The sequence below is a fragment of the Ailuropoda melanoleuca genome, chromosome 5 (genome assembly GCF_002007445.2).
Source record: "Ailuropoda melanoleuca isolate Jingjing chromosome 5, ASM200744v2, whole genome shotgun sequence".
In the NCBI taxonomy this organism is placed as follows: domain Eukaryota; kingdom Metazoa; phylum Chordata; class Mammalia; order Carnivora; family Ursidae; genus Ailuropoda; species Ailuropoda melanoleuca.
The window spans coordinates 83,160,877-83,178,228 of NC_048222.1; positions in this window are offsets into that span (position 1 = coordinate 83,160,877).

The following is a 17,352-nucleotide window of genomic DNA, read 5'->3' on the forward strand; positions in this document are numbered from 1 at the left end:
CATTTATAATTACACCAAAAAGAATGAAATACCTAGAAGTAAACTTAAACAAGGAGATGAAACTTTGTTGATGAAAGAAATGGATGACAACACAAACTCATGGAAAAATATGCTGTGATTATGGACTGGAAGAATATTATTAAAATATCCATACGGATTCAATCAATCCTTATAAAAATAACACAGCATTTTCCACAAAATCAGAACAAATAATGCTAAAATTTGAACGGAACCACAGAAGACCCCAAATAGCCAAAGCAATCTTGAGAAAAACAAAGAAACAAACAATCAAACAAAAAGCTGGAGGTATCACAACCCCAGATTTCATGATATACTACAAAACTATAGTGATAAAACAGTATGGTATAGACACAAATAGACACATAGATCAGTAGAATAGAATAGAAATAAACCCACACTTATTATGGTTAACTGATCTATGGCAAAGGAAGCAACAATATATAATAAGGAAAAGATAGTCTTTTCAACAAATTGTGCTGGGAAAACTGGACAGCTACATGCAAAAGAATGAAACTGAATCTTACACCATATACAAAAATAAACTCAAAATGGATTACAGACCTAAAGATGAGACCTAAAGCCATAAAACTTCAGAAAGAAAATATAGGCTGTAGCACCATTTTTCTAGATATGTCTCTTCCAGTAAGAGAAACGAAAACAAAAATAAACTATTGGTACTACACTAAAATATAAAGCTTTTATACAGTGAAGGAAACGATTAACAAAACAAAAAGGTAACCTACTGAATGTGAGAGGATATTTACAAATGATATATCTGATAAAGAGTTAATATCCAACATACATAACAAGCTGTCCATAGATATAAGAAGCATGACTAGGATGTAAGGAGAAAGTACCCTCATACACTGTTGGTGGGAATGGAAATTGGTGCAGCCCCTTTGAAAAACAATATGGAGTTTCCTAAAAAGGATTAAAAATAGAAATACCATGCAATCCATTAATTCCATAGAGGGGTTTTACCCAAAGAAAACAAAAACTCTAATTTGAAAGATATATGCATGCACCTCTGTTTATTGCAGCATTATTTACAATAGCCAAAATATGGAAGCAACCCAAGTTCCATTGATAGATGAATGGATAAAAGCAACGTGTTGTGATATATGTATATAACCATGTATATAATGGAATAAAAAAGAATGAGATCTCGTCATTTACAACAACATGGATAGATCCAGTCAGTGCTATGCTAGATGAAATAAGTCAGACAGAGAAAAACAAATACCAAATAATTATATGTGGAATCTAAAAAACAAAGCAAAGAAATAAACAAAACAAACGAAAATGCAGAATCTTAAATACAGAGAATAAACTGTTGATTGCCAGCGGGAAAGTGGGCAGAGTGATGGCAGAGAGATTAAGAGGAAAAAGCTTCCAGTTATAAAATAAATAAGTCATGGAAAAGAAAAGTACAGCATAGAGAATATAGTCAATAATATTTAACATTATTTGGTGACAGATGATGACCATACTTATTGTGATGAGCACTTAGAAATGTATAGAATTGTTGAATTACCAATTGTACACCTGAAACTAATAAAATGTATGTTAATTATACTTCAATAAAAAATACCGTATTATATACTTCAAGTTGGTAAGAGACTAGATCTTAAATGTTAAATTATCACAAATAAGAAGATAGTTATGTGAAAAGGTGGAAGTGATAACTAACCTTATGGTGGTAATTATTTTTTATTTTATTTAACGATTTTATTTATTCAACAGAGATAGAGACAGCCAGTGAGAGAGGGAACACAAGCAAGGGGAGTGGGAGAGGAAGAAGCAGGCTCATAGAGGAGGAGCCTGATGTGGGGCTCGATCCCATAATGCCGGGATCACGCCCTGAGCCGAAGGCAGACGCTCAACCGCTGTGCCACCCAGGCGCCCCTATTGTGGTAATTATTTTGCAATATATGCACATATTAATCATCACATTGTACCCCTTAAATATGTATATTTTGTATTTCAATAAAATCTCAGTAAGGTAGGGAGATGTAAAAAATCATTTTAAATTTCAAAGAAAATTTTTTTGAAAAGTTATTTTGTTATCTCATTTTATATCTTACAAATTTAAGACCAAAGAAAAATGCCTTGGTTATTTCAGAATAGAAAATAAAACAATAATTTAAAAAATATTTTTAATTCACAAAAGCCTAAAAAACAAGAAACCAAAGGCATAACTGAGAGAATTAGGAAACATGAAGGAAACTCATACAAATACTTAGGTAGTCATAACTCCGTTTTTACCATAGAAACAATTTTACCATATAACAGTTGTATTTTTTTGGAATAGACCCTCATGGGCAAATTTTAAAGTATAGTATTGAATGTTTTTACAAATGAGTATATAAAAATATAAAGATCTTACACCATTAGGGAATTTAAATTAAAAGAATAATGAGATAGCAACTACAAACTTACTATGATAGCCCTAATCTAAAACCAGGCATCACTAAATGCTGGCAAGGATGTGGAGCAACAGGAATTCCCATTCATTGCTGATGGGAATGCAAAATGGTATAGCTACCTTTGAAGACAATTTGACAGTTTCTTACAAAACTCAACATACTTTCACCATATGATCTAACAATCCCTCTCCTTGGTATTTACCTAGAAGAACTGAAAACTTAGGACATCATAAAAACCTTCATAGAGATGTTTATAGAAGTTTTATTCATAATTGACAAAACTTGGAAGCAACCAAGTAGTCCTTCAGTAAGTAAATGGATAAATAAATATCCAGAGAAAGTATATGATTCAGCATTAAGAGGAAATGAACAATCAAGGCATGAACAGAACAGAAGCTTAAATGCATATTACTAAGGAAAAAAAATCTGAGAAGATTACACACTGTATTATTCCAACTATGTGACATTCTGAGAAGACAAAACTAGGGACACAAGAAAAAGATCCATGGTTGCCAGGAGCTTGGGGAAAGGGAGTAATGGCTAGGTGGAGCATAGAGGATTTTTAGGGCATATGATACTTTAATGATGGATACATATCATTATACATTTGTCAAAACCTACAGACTATATAACACCAAGAGTAAACACTAATAAAAAATATGGACTTTGAGTGATAATGACATGTCAGTTATAGGCTTATCAATTGTAAGAAATGTACCATCTGGTGGGGGAAATGTTAAGGTTGGGGGAACCTGTGCATGTGTGGAGGCAAAGGGAGAATGGTAATACCTATATTTCCTGCTCAATTTTACTGTGAACCTTAAATCATCCAAAGAAATAATTTTAAGGTCCATATAAACTAAGAAACATAGAAATGGAATGGAAACATTAGAGAATAAACTCCTTAACCTAGTATATAAAAGTTAATATTTTACCAGCAGTTTATGGATATCCCATAAAACAAGGATTTATGAAATTCTCCTAGGTATGTGCAAAATTCTATATGCATGTGCTCATAAATGTATGGCAGGGCACGCAGGCTCAAAGAGATAAACAATGAGGAGATGGTGTTTCAATGAAGTACGAAATAACTGGTTGTAGAGCCCACTCCACCAGGTGCTAACTACTGATTTTGTACTAGGTTCTCAAGCTGTCTGTCTCTCAGTGCTGTCACCAGTAAGTGAAAACCAATGGTATATGTAAAAAGTTCAGTGATTGCATTTATTAAGCACTCTACTTTCACCTAGAGTATGAATTTATACTTACAACTGAGATTGGGAAAAAAATAAGTCTGTGTGTATTTAGAAGGACATATGTATCTAGGAAACTGAATAAGTGGAATATGAAGTTAATATATGTACTAATGGTTCTGAGAAAATGAAATTTAAACATAAATATAGTTTTAAAACTATTTTTGGTATAACCTTATTTTTACTCATAATGTCATTTTTTCTGTGTATCATTATCACAAAATGCTTTTTCATAGCATATATTTTTCTTTAGAAACTAAACCTTAACCATTTACTCGATTCTGTATAAATGTTAACGTACCAGTATTTTAAGATATGGCATCAGTTTCATATGTGGTCACTTTTAGAAGAAAGACATTTAACACTAGTGTTGTGCATCCTCTGCAACTTAGAACACCCTTTTCCCTGAAAATAGTTGTGTACTTCGAAGTTTCTGGAATTTTTTCATCCACGAAATCTTATGTTTTGGGGCATGATGAAGCAAGCCCCTTTCTATCATTTAGATAGAGTATTGAGCTAAATTCTGAATACATAGAACAAAGTTTTATAATTAGTATCCTTGAAGCATTCAATGATTTTGGTTAAGAACAAAATGACTCTAATAATCACTATAGGGTATGGGTAGGGCTATGGTGGCTTCAGAATTTCCACATAGGAGAAGCTTATGTTGGTAAGGGGTGGTTGTGGAGAGCTACAAGACTTGATTTAAACTGTATTTCTCCAGTTTTGCTGATTTTACTTAGATTGTGTTTAGTTTGGAATTTCAGGATACTGAGGGAATTTAATGCTCACTGCCTGCCCCTCCATCAACAAGTCGTAATTTAGCATTACCAACGAAATGTGTCATCAAGAAAATAAGCTTGATGAGAAAAGGGTTTAGGGAAGACTTTGGAGAATATTGAGGTGACTTGAGTCTTCAAGGATGAGTACAGTGAATCATGAGGAGAACCATGGTGATTTAATATACAGAGAAATGTTTGACACATAGAGGGCCACTACTACACATCAGTTGGATGGATTTGAGAGGAAGAGATAAAAAGAAGGTTGCTCCATGCACAATACCATGGGGTAGGACGTCAGAGATATTGAAGAGTCGTCCACAGTCAGGGTTTTTCCCTTCAGCATTTGCTTTGCTGTGATGTGTAAGAATTTGGAGAAGAAGAATATAAAGCTGGAATGTGCCTTGTATTTGTTAGTTTACATTTATTTTAAAGGTGTTGAGGAAAGATTGAGGGATTCTAAGGAGGTGAGTTAATAAGGAGATTTATACTTTTACCATGGACAACAGTAGCTGTGGTGAAGGACGTTTAGGGGGCACTGAAGCCTGGAGCTGAAATGTCTGTTACAGAGGAGTGCAGTAATTCAAGTGAGGAATAAAAGGAAAAGTTTAAATTCTTAACTATAAAGTGTCAAAGGAAACAACACTTTTCAATAAAGGATAATATAAAGAATAATTTTTGCTCCCTGTTCAATAAAAGCCGAATGACATTCAAGTTGATTTTCTAGACCACTGAGAAAATCTTTATTTACAATAAATTTCAATAAAATTTGCATAAATATATTCCCTCCCTCCCCCCAAAAATAATTCTTGGGAAAATATATGAGTGAAAACGTCTATTCAGTAAGATTCTAATCAGCATAATTAGTATTTTTTATTGAAGTATAATCGACATGCAATATCCTATCAGTTTTAGATGTATGCTATAGTGATTTGACATTTTTTATACATTTTATACATTACAAAAGTATCTCCACAGTAAGTCTGGTTATCACGTGTCACTATACAAAATTATAATATTATTGACTATACTCTGAACTTTGCCCTGTATAAACTTTCGAATCACTTTGTCAATATCAACAAAATATTTGCTGGGATTTTGATTGGTATGTATTGGATGCATAGGTCATGTTGGGAAGAACTAACATCTTGACACTATGGAGCCTTCCTAGTTAAAAACATGGAATATTTTTCACTTACTAGTTGTTCTTTGATTTATTTCCTCAGAGTTTTCCTCATATATATCTTTGATATTTTGACTTATACTTTTGTACGTAGATTTTTGGGTTGCTAATGTAAATGATAGTGTGCTTTTAATTACCACTCTAATTGTTCATCTAGACAAAAAATTGATTTTGTATATTAACCTTGTATCCTGTGACCTTGGTATAACATAATCACATATTCTTAATTCCAGGATTTCTTTTTGGGATAAATTTGTTTGGATTTTCTACATGGACAATCCTGTCATTTATAACAAAGAAGTTTTCATTTCTGCCTTTCAAATCCATATACCATTTATTTCCCTTACTTCTCTTATTGCATTAGGTAAGATTTCCAGTACAATATTGAAAATAAGTATAGGTAGGACCTTCCTTGCCTTGTTCTGAGTCCTACTGGAAAGCTCCTAACTTCTCACCGCTAAGTATGTTGTTAGTTTTAGGTATTTTTTATTAGTCCTTCTTCATGTCAGAATATCTCCCCTCTTGGGCAGATTGATTTATTATAAACATGACTTCTTGATATTGCACAATATTTGTTGATTCAAAGTGGTTGAGAGATAAAGGTGAAGTAAAGAAGAATTTCAGAATTTTCCTCTGGTACACCTGAAAAGGTAACGTGGCCTAAATCTAAAGTGAATGGTGCAGAGTTGGGAAGAAATTTGAGAAGGTTCAGTTTTAGACAGGTTAAATGCGAAGTACCCAACATGTGGTTCTTTGTAGAAAGGGATTGATGTGTGAGATACGGATTGGAGGTACAGAGGGCCAGCGCCCTGATGTCATTAATAGCCATGAGATCATAAAGGGAGGGAGGAAGAGTGGTAGGGAACAAAGGAGATAAACAAAAACTAGAAGAGAGTGAAAAGTGGACAGTGTAACAGCAGCGTCATAGTGCCTTGAGTTGTTCCTTTTCTCTGTCCTTTTTGATATACAAGTACTCCTAATTCATAAACAAAAAAAAGCACCTGTGCACAGTGCAGCAAGGGAGCCAAGAGATCCATCCATCTGTGCCCACAAAACTGGGTAGATTGGCTTTTGAAGGACACTACAGAATAAGAGTGTTGGCAGATATAGCAGTTGGCAGATAAGGCAACTTGCCTTCAGGACCTTTCTGGAAGAGAAGTTCGAGGGTGAAAACAGGGTGGGCGTCTTCCTGGCTCTGAGCGCTGCAGATGGAAGAACCCATTTGCTATCTCTGAGGAGAGACCTGTGTGACTTAGAACGAAGGAAAGAAAAGGGAGGAAGGTAGAGGAAAAGAACTGAAGGAACTCATTTCCTTTCAACTGCCTCAGGACTCTGGAAAGAGGACTGCTCACAGAAATCTGAGACATCCCACTAGAGGATCCCTTTACTGTACCAAAAGCACCCCTGAAGCCCCAGGTGCCAAGCACAAGCCATCTCTTACTCTGCTTCCACTCTTCTTCCTCTTCTTCTTTTTTTTCCCCCTTTCTGTGCCATTTTTTAAAAAATTTGGCGCTCCCAATCTTAGAAGTTGTGTGTGCCTGTAAGAGAAACCAAAAACTTGTGCTATATCGCCACCTTCTGGAAGGTAAAAGGAAGGCTCCTAATTAACAACTGGTTCAATTGTTAAAACCAAAGTAAACAAAACCTTCAATGAGAAAGTCTCGCTACTTGTGCTGGTGGCAACAGAAGCATTTATCATCAAACACTGTGAAAAATAACTATAATACAATGCTGTAGGCAGTACTAAATCTTTACATATCAATAACCATCATGATGTAAATGGATTAAACTCACCAATCAAAATGCACAGAATGAATGGATGGATACAAATGCAAGACCAAACTGTATGCTGCCTACAGAAGACTCATTTCAACTCTGAAGACATGCAAAGGCTCAAAGTGAAAGGATGGAAGATGATATTCTAAGCATATGGAAACCAAAAGAGGCAGGCATAGCCATACTTACATTACACAAAATGGATTTCAAGCCAAAAGGTAACAGGAAACAGAGATCATTATATAATGACAAAGAGGTCAGTACGTTAAAAAGATACAACAGGGGTGCCTGGGTGGCTCAGTCGTTAAGCGTCTGCCTTTGGCTAAGGACTTGATCCCAGAGTTCTGGGATCGAGCCCCACATCAGGCTCCTCCACTGAGAGCCTGCTTCTTCCTCTCCCCCTGCTTGTGTTCCCTCTCTCACTGGCTGTCTCCCTCTCTGTCAAATAAATAAACAAAATCTTTAAAAAAAATAAAAATAAAAAGATACAACAATTGTAAATATATATACTCCCAACACCATAGCATCAAAATATATTAAGCATATAATAAAAGACCTTAGGGAAGAAATAGACAACAATAAAATAATATTAGAGGACTCCATGATCAGCAATGGATAGATCATCCAGACAGGAAATCAACAATAAAAGGTTGGAATTGAATGACACATTAGAACAAAGATGGATTTAACAGACATATAAAGAACATTTCATCCAACAGCAGTAGAATACACATTCTTCTCAAGTGCATATGGAACTTTCTCCAGGATAGATCATATGATAGGCCACAACACAAATCTTAGCAAACTCAAAAAGATTGAACTCATTTCAACTATCTTTCCTGATCGTGATGATATGAAACTAAAAAAAATTAGCAACAAAAGGAAATGAGAAGATCTACAAATACAAAGAAACTAAATTATATACTTCTAAACAACGATTGAGTAAAAGAACAAATTAGAAGGGAATTCAAAAATTAACTCAAAACAAATCAAAATGGAAATATATCAATTATTGTCAGATGCAGGAAAAGCACTTCTGAGGGAAAAGTTAATAGAAATAAATAAATATAATAAGAAATTTGAAAGATCACAAATAACCTAAATTCAGACCTCAGGTAATTAGAAAAAAAAAAGAACAAAAGCTGGAAGTGAAGGAAGAAAATAATAGATATCAGGGTGGAAGTAAATGAAATAGGGACAAGAAAAATAATACAAACGATCAACTAAACTAAGAGCAGATTCTTTGAAAAGATCATCAAAACTGACCATTTAGCTAGACTAACTAAGAAAAAAGTGGGAGAAGATTCCAATACAATTAGAAATGAAAAAGGAGACATTACATCTGATACTTCACAAGTACATAGAATCATAAGAGACTACTATGAACAGTTATATGCCAAAAATTATATAAGCTAGAAGAAATGGATACATTCTAGAAATACACATACTAAGACTGAATCAGAAAAAAATAGAAACCCTAAACAGACCAATAATGTGTGGAGATATTGACTCAGTAATCAAAAAATTCCCAACACAGAAAACTCTGGGACGAGAGGCTTCAATGGGGAAGAATAAACATTTTTTTTGAGAGGAATTAACAATTAAAGAAGAATTAAAACTTAAAGAAAAATTAATATTGATCCTCCTCAAAGTCTTGCAAAATACCAAAGAGGAAGGAACACTTCCAAACTCATTCTATGAGCCTGGTATTATCTGGTACCAAAACCAAATAAGGATACCACAAGAAAGAAAACTATAGATCAATATCCCTGATGAATATGGAAACAAAATTTTTCAAAAATTTTTTAGCAAACCGAGTGGAAGAATACATTAAAAGAATTGTACATCATGACCAAGTGGGATTTATTCCTGGGATGCAGAGAATGTTTTGATATACAAAAATCAATAAATGTAATATATTACATCAGTAAGATGAAAGATAAAAATCACATGGCCATCTCAATAGATGCAGAACAGCATTTGAGAAAATGCACCATCCTTTCATGATAAAAATTCTTCACAGATTGGGTATAGAAAGAACATGCCTCGGTATAATACAAGGTATAATTACCAAATCTACTACTAACATTATACTCGATGGAAGAAAAACTGAAAGCTTTTCCTCTAACATCAAGAACAAGGCAAGGATGTCCACTCTCACTATTCCTATTTAATATAGTACCAGAAGTCCTAGCTAGAACATCTAGGCAAAACAGAAATAAAAAGCATCCAAATCAGAAAGAAGAAGTAAAATCATTGTTACTTGCTGAAGTATGATATTATATATAGAAAATCCCAAAGAGTCAATCAAAAAACCTGTTGGAATTTATCAGTGATTTTGCTAAAGTGGCAGGATACAAAATCAACATACAAAATCACTTGCATTTCTTTACACAAATGATGAAACATCTGAAAAAGAAAACTATCCTATTTACAATAGCATCAAAAAGTGATAAAACACTTACTTAGGAATAAATTTAACCAAGGAAGTGAAATTTCTGTACAATGAAAACTACAAAATTTTGCTGAAAGAGATCAAAGAAGACACAAGGAAATAAAAAGACATTCTGTGTTCATGGATCAGAAGAATTAATATTATTAAAATGGCCATACTACCCAAAGCCATCTACAGATTCAACACAATCCCCAACCAAATACCAAAAGCATTCTTCAAAGAAATAGAAGAGAAAATTCTAAAATTCATGTGGAACCACAAAAGACTACGAATAGCCAAAGCAACCTTGAGAAAAAGAACAGAGCTGGAGATATCACACTTTCACACATACAGAACAGCTAATATCCAACAAAGGAGCCAAGAACACTCAATGAGAAAAGGATAGTGTTTTCAACAAATGGTGCTGGAAACAACTGAAGAAATGCGTGCAGAACAATGGAATTAGATCCAAGCTACACCACTCAAAAAAAATAATTGAAATGGATCAGAGGCTGAAGCAAAAGACCAATACCATAAAACTTCTAGAAGAAAACATATGGGAGAAGCTCATTGATATTCAGCTTAGCAATTAATTTTTAAACAAGATGCCAAAAGCACAAACAACAAAAGCAAAAACCAGCCAATGGCACTACATCAAACTCAGAAGCTTCTGCCCAGCAAAAGACACAACAAAATGAAAAGACAACGTACAGAATAAAAGAAAATTCTTGTAAACCATATATCAGATAAGGGGTTAATATCCAAAATATATAAAGAACTCAATTTATAACAAAAGAACCAATCCGATTAAAAATATAGGCAGAAGGACTAAACATACATTTTTCCAAAGATGAGAACAAAATTTCCAAGAGGCACATGAAAAGACTTTTAACATCACTAATCATTAGGGAAATGGAGATCAAAATCACAATGAGATATCACCTCTTAGAATGGTCATCGTCAAGAAGACAAGAGACAACAAGGGGAGGTGAAGATGTGGGAAAAGGGAACCCTTATACATTGTTGTTGGAAATGTAAATCGGTTGGACCACTGTGGGAAAAAATATGAATAATCCTCAAAAACTGTAAAAAAGAGCTACCATACACTACAGCCATTTCACTTCTTGGTATATGCCCAAAGAAAGTGAAAACAGGATTTCAACAGATACATGCACTTGCATGTGTATTGCAGCATTATTCACAACAGCCACGATATGGAAACAAAGCAAATGCCCATCAATGGATGAAGGGATAGAAAATATGAGATACAGCGGCGCCTGGGTAGCACAGCTGTTAAGCGTCTGCCTTCGGCTCAGGGCGTGATTCCGGCGTTATGGGATCGAGCCCCACATCAGGCTCTTCTGCTATGAGCCTGCTTCTTCCTCTCCCACTCCCCCTGCTTGTGTTCCTTCTCTCGCTGGCTGTCTCTATCTCTATCAAATAAATAAATAAAATCTTTAAAAAAAGAAAAAAGAAAATATGAGATACATAAACACAATGGAATCCAGCATGAGAAAGGAGAATATATTGTCATTTGTGACAATGTGGGTGGACCTTGGACACATTATACCAAGTGCTATGAGTCTGACAGAGAAAGACAACTACTGGGTGATATAACTTATATGGAATCTAAAACACTAAACCCATAAAAGCAGAAAGTAAAATGATAATCACAGGGGATGGGAGAGATAACATTGAGTGTGTAAGGATGCAAAATTGTGGTGAATGGTGAATAAGCCATATAAATCTAATGCACATTATAATGAAGATAAACAATAATATTGTACAAGTATACAATGTAATATCACTACATCAGCAATCATATTATAATATATATGTCTAAAAGTAACGCACTTTACAGTCTAAACACACATTAAATAACAAATGTATTCATTAAAAAAAACTGGAAAAAATCTAAGTGAATGAATTGTGGATAAAGATAGTAACCAGCTAAGAATATGCAGGAGTGACCAGTGAAGTAGGAGGTAAAGTGAAATGTTTGTCCAAGACAAATTGACCAAAGTATTTCAAAAAGAAGAGAATGAGCCACCATGTCAAAATCTCTAATAGGCCAAGTATGGTAAAGAAAAAAAAGCATATACATATTTTTAAAGAATTATTTATTTATTTGAGAGGGAGAGCTTGCAAAAGCAAGGGAGAAGAGCAGAGGGAAAGGGAGAGATAGAGTGTCAAGCAGACTCCCCACTGAGCTTGGAGCCTGATGCAGGTTCAATGTGGGGCTCGATCCCATGACCCCAAGATCATGACCTGAGCTGAAATTGAGAGTCAATCGCTCAACTGAGACACACAGACACCTCAAAATTGCTATTTTGATTTAGCAAGAACTGTTTCAGTGGCACGATCAAAGAGAAAGCATGACTGAAGTGAATTTAAGAGCTGTTTGGAAGCAAGGTCTTGGAGGCCATGAGTATAGAAAAATATTTCAAAGATCTTAAGTGCAAATGAGAATAAAATGGATCCAGAGAGGAAGAGGAATTGGGATCAAGGGAGGATTTTCATGAGATAGGGAAAGAATCAATATGGTTAGTTATCTAATTGAGAGTGGGAAGTGAGTGAGGAAGGGATAGAGAAGAGACAATTGCTGAAATAATGTTTCTGAGTAAATCAGGGGGAATAAAATCCAATGAAAACTTAGAAGATTTGGCTTTGCATTTGAGCACAATTACTTCTATGATTACCAGAGAGGGTAGAATTGTTTGGTACAGGTATCAATAGATGGTGTTGGGAGTGTCTTTTGATTGTTTTGATTTCCCCTGTGATATGTAATCTAAACAAATATATTGATTATGTATATAGATATCTATATCTATATACCTATTTATCTATATATCTATATATCTCATTCTCTTTCCCTTTGAGAAGCTGATAACTCCAAAGGTAATCACAGTTGAAATATCTGTTGTAGGAGATGGCTTCTGCCTAACTTTGAATTCTGCATGACTGGAATAAAACATTGTGTAGCCTTTTTTCTGACTTCTTTTACTCCCCACTCTTGTCCATGAAATGTGCTCATATTATTGTGTGGAATTAGTTTTTTTGTTATTACTGTTTTGCTTTATAGTTGTTGCACAGAACTCCATTGTGCAAATTTTATATTTTATTTTTCCATTCTATTGCTGAGAGAAATTTGGGTTATTTCCGGGTTAGGGCAATTTTAAGTAAAGCTTCTGTGAGCATTCTCATACATGTTTTTGGTCCACTTAAACACTTCTTGATGTTTACATATACGGTCAAACTCATAATGTAGTCATTGGAGTTCTTTTTTTAAAATTTCTGAATTATTTCCATTACATCCAGTGTTAATTGCTAATTGCTGCCACTTTGGTCCTTCACTTTGTTATTTTCAGGTTTTCTCATATGCCTGGTCATTGTTCATTTTCTGTCCTCCTTTATGAATAAAGGATACTTGGGTTTAATGTAGATAACTTGAAAGGGTTATTTCTATCAATATTTACCTATGAGGTTTCTATATTTCACAATAGAAAGTTGAAGGGTTCAATGAATCTGCATAAAAACATAATTATCTCTTTCATAGAGCATGGAAAAACAACAGACAGAAAAAGGAGTCCTTCCAAATGCCAAATTGTGGAAGATTATGCAGCAAGGCACAATGCCCTCATTAGGTTTCCTGACATTGACCTTGCTGACAGTCCTAAATCTCCACACACAGTTCCTTAGTTTTAACCCAAAGTATATATTTTTCATTCACACTGGGAATGAGTATATAGAATTAACAGATTACAGATATGTAGCATACATATTACCATCATTCCTACCTTGTTCCTACTTTTCTTTCTTTGTAACTTTCTGACGCTCTGAAAGGAAGTATGGTTTCCATGTCTGACTAGACTTCCTCTGAAAATTCTTGTTAAAAATTCTTGTTAGTTTGATGATGTTGTGAACTCTTCCAGTCCTCCTCCAGTTGTACTGTTTTAAATTGTTCTTATGTTCTTTATTTACTGACATTCCAACTGTGTTAAGGAAGGTTCTCAGAGTACCATCTTGAATTGCTGTATTTAGGCTTTGTATGCCTGTGTGCCTGTGTGTGTGTGTGTGTGTGTGTGTGTGTGTGTGTGGTTTTATTGCACAATGCTTCTTGAAGGCAGAATTATTTTCTCTAGCACCTCAAACCTGTAAACCACTCAACTCCATCAAAACTTACAATCCATGGGTTGTATCAACATTTGAATAACATTTGCCTGTACATGTCATCCATTCCCTGTCTACTCACTAGTCCAATTTAAATGACATAGTCCATTTTTTTTTCCTTTCCTATTTATTCAACTGCTTGGTTTCTCACTCTGTAATCTTACTCTGTAAGTTGTCCCCATCTGGAACAAATATAACCATGTTTGAGACCCATTATCTATAGGCCAATTGTCTGCTCATGTTGCAGACCTATTATGTTCCTCTTATTAGAATTTGAGCTCCACCAGAAATTTTGTAATATGCACAGTACCAAGAACAGTTGTGATGTCATATATGGACTATCAAAAGTATTTCATAATTGTGAAATAAATAAATGACCTTTTAATCTTTGGATATTGAATGCCTAAAATGTCTCTAGATCTTGATTAGAAACTCAATATTTTTGCTGAGCTACAGAATAATTTCATACTACTTTTTCTTTTTTAAAGATTATTTATTTGAGAGAGAGAGAGTGCAAGCGGGGGGGGTGGCGCAAAGGGAAAGGGAGAGAGAGAATCCTTAAGGAGAATCCCTGTTGAGCATGGAGCCCAACATGAGGCTCTATCCCAGGACCCTGAGATCATGACCTGAGCCAAAATCAAGAGTCAGGTATCCAACCGACAGAGACACCCAGGCACCCCACATAGTAGTTTTTCTATTTCCCTTTTACTAACATAATTCTTACATATATTTTACCTGATACTTTCAAATTAAATGCATCCCATTATCTCCTAAAGTTCATACATTCTAAACAATTTAGAGCCAATATAAATATTGGGAGATCACAGAATTTTATTTCATTATATTCTGTATTTACACTTTACATCTTCCTTCATTAAATTTCAGCATTCCCCGTTAATTACATTGTGTGGAATCCTCTCAAATGTTTTTATAAAGATGACTTCAGCCAAACAATATGAACAAAACAGAACAAAAATCTTTGTGTTGCCGGAAGTGGCTTTTGTGTTTTACCTGATTTGCTTGCTACTCTTGATTCATCAGAGCAGTTTTATCATGTCTGTACTTGTAAGACTTGAGATTTGGCGAACGACATACACTCATGGAACAAACTGGCTGTATGTTCCTAATGGCATCCCCTGATTTATATGTTATCTTAGTTTTCACATCATATTTAAAGATACATCGTTTTGGGTGCCTGGGTGGCTCAGTCAGTTAAGTGTCTGCCTTCTGCTCAGGTCATGATCCCAGGTCCTGGGATCGAGCCCCGTGTAGGGCTCCCTGCTTAGTGGGAATTCTGCTTTTCCCTCTGCTCCTCTCTCTCTCTGTCAAATAAATACATAAAACCTTTTTTAAAAAAGAAGCATAGTTTCTATTTCATGAGGACAAAGCTTGTTTTAACTTACGGGTTCAAACAAGTTTACTTCTATTCTCTGAGATCAGCACAGAATCTCAGTATTTCTACATGGTAGAAGATAAACAGCAAGTTGATACATTAGAAAAAATACTGTTCGTTAAGTCATTTATGGCCACCAAATAAGACAAATATGTGAATTCCTGGAAACTACCTCATATTTCACAGTTTTCAATGTCATTATTTCGTTTGTCAAATGAAAAGCTGTCTGAATATTTTTATACTCAGTGCATGATTTCTTACATAAAATGCCCTAAAATTTGGAGGTACCTTTTGGGAACTAAAAAGAAAGACTGGCATTTGATTGGTAAACATGTGACTGATGACATTTATGAAACAAGCAAAAAAGAATAATATAGCCTGATTTATAGTGTTAATATAAGTGATGCAAAATCTCTCTCACTGGGTTGATTATAATCTCCATGTGCCCACAGTTTTGAAAAAGGCCAGAGAAAGAGCCAGAATTTGAAATTGTTCATCCACCTGTTTTTAGAATAGAGGCACTCAGGCACCTATATGGGTGATTCCAGTGGTAGAGAGGTAAATATTTATCTGCACTAGTCAACTTGTTGCAAGAAACAGTACATAAATGGCAAAAGGGTGTAACTATAAATTAACCAGTATTCCTGTTTGTCTTTTAATGTCCTGTACTGAATAATACATTAGCATGCCAACAAAGTTGTGTTCTTTTTCCTGAAAATCTCAGATCCAAACTCTGGACTGTGATCAGCTAACTAACCTACAACTATTCTGTTAAATATGTTGACAATGGAAAATTTTCAGTATGAGATTCTTTTCATTTTATTTTATGTATCAGTCCCTGAGATAATCTGTGATATGTGTACAAATTTAAATCCCCCTGATCCTCTCTGCCTAATTCTACTGACTTATTCTGATCATCTATTTTTTTTTTCTGATTCTATACCACTATAGTTCTTAATTCAAGTAACACATTGCTAAGCAAGGGAAAAAAGTGTGTTCAGTAATCTTACAGAAGAGCAAAGAGTGAATGGACTCCAATATGTCATGTGGTTGCAGGAGGGCATGGATGGCCCTCATAATCTTAGAGGTGCATATGATGTGATTCAACTCTAAATGACTGACTTTTTCTAGCCAGAGGTTTAGGCATAAGTCTGGGAGCTGTATTTTACCGGGGTTGGTAGTACAAATATATGCAGTCTTTATTCTGTAGTACAAATATATGCAGCCTTTATTCTGACTCCCACAGTGATCATTCTGCCTCTCATCTCTCTGTGTATTAGCTCCTTCAATTTAGTTTGGATCAGTCTTCCCAAATCCATCTTTTATATCTCTGAGTTTTCACGTCTTGCCCCTTTTTTACAGAATAGCTATTCACAATGGATTTTTTCTGTTCTTTTCAGTGCTGTATTACCTAGGCTTTCTTTTCTGTATTTGTGAGCCTTTTATCACTTCTTCTAGCTCTTGCAAAAAACTTGCATTGTCTTAGATTTGCATCATATCACAGACAAGAATCTTGTCAAATGTTCTACTTTTTCAAAACATAGTTCCTTATCATTCTAGGTGTGAATGAGATCCTTAATTTCTGGGGACCATAACTGCTTCAACTTTGCTTAAGAACTCCATACAGGAGTGGGCAGAGAGGAGAGCCAGGACATCAGGAAGCTGTAATCTTGTCACTCTTCTGTCACTTTCTCATCCACCGTCCTGAGTCCATGTCCTTACCTGCTCAGGAGGACATTAGTTTACTAGCAACAAAACCACATGAGGTTTCTGCATCTGATGGCTTACCTATGTTCAGCTGTCAGCAGTTGGTGCCTAAAGGCTTGAACCATTATCTCTTTTTATTTTTCCACACAAAATGCTTATTTCTGACATAAATGAAGTATATATACAGTTTTATTTGGCATAACTTTGTGTTGT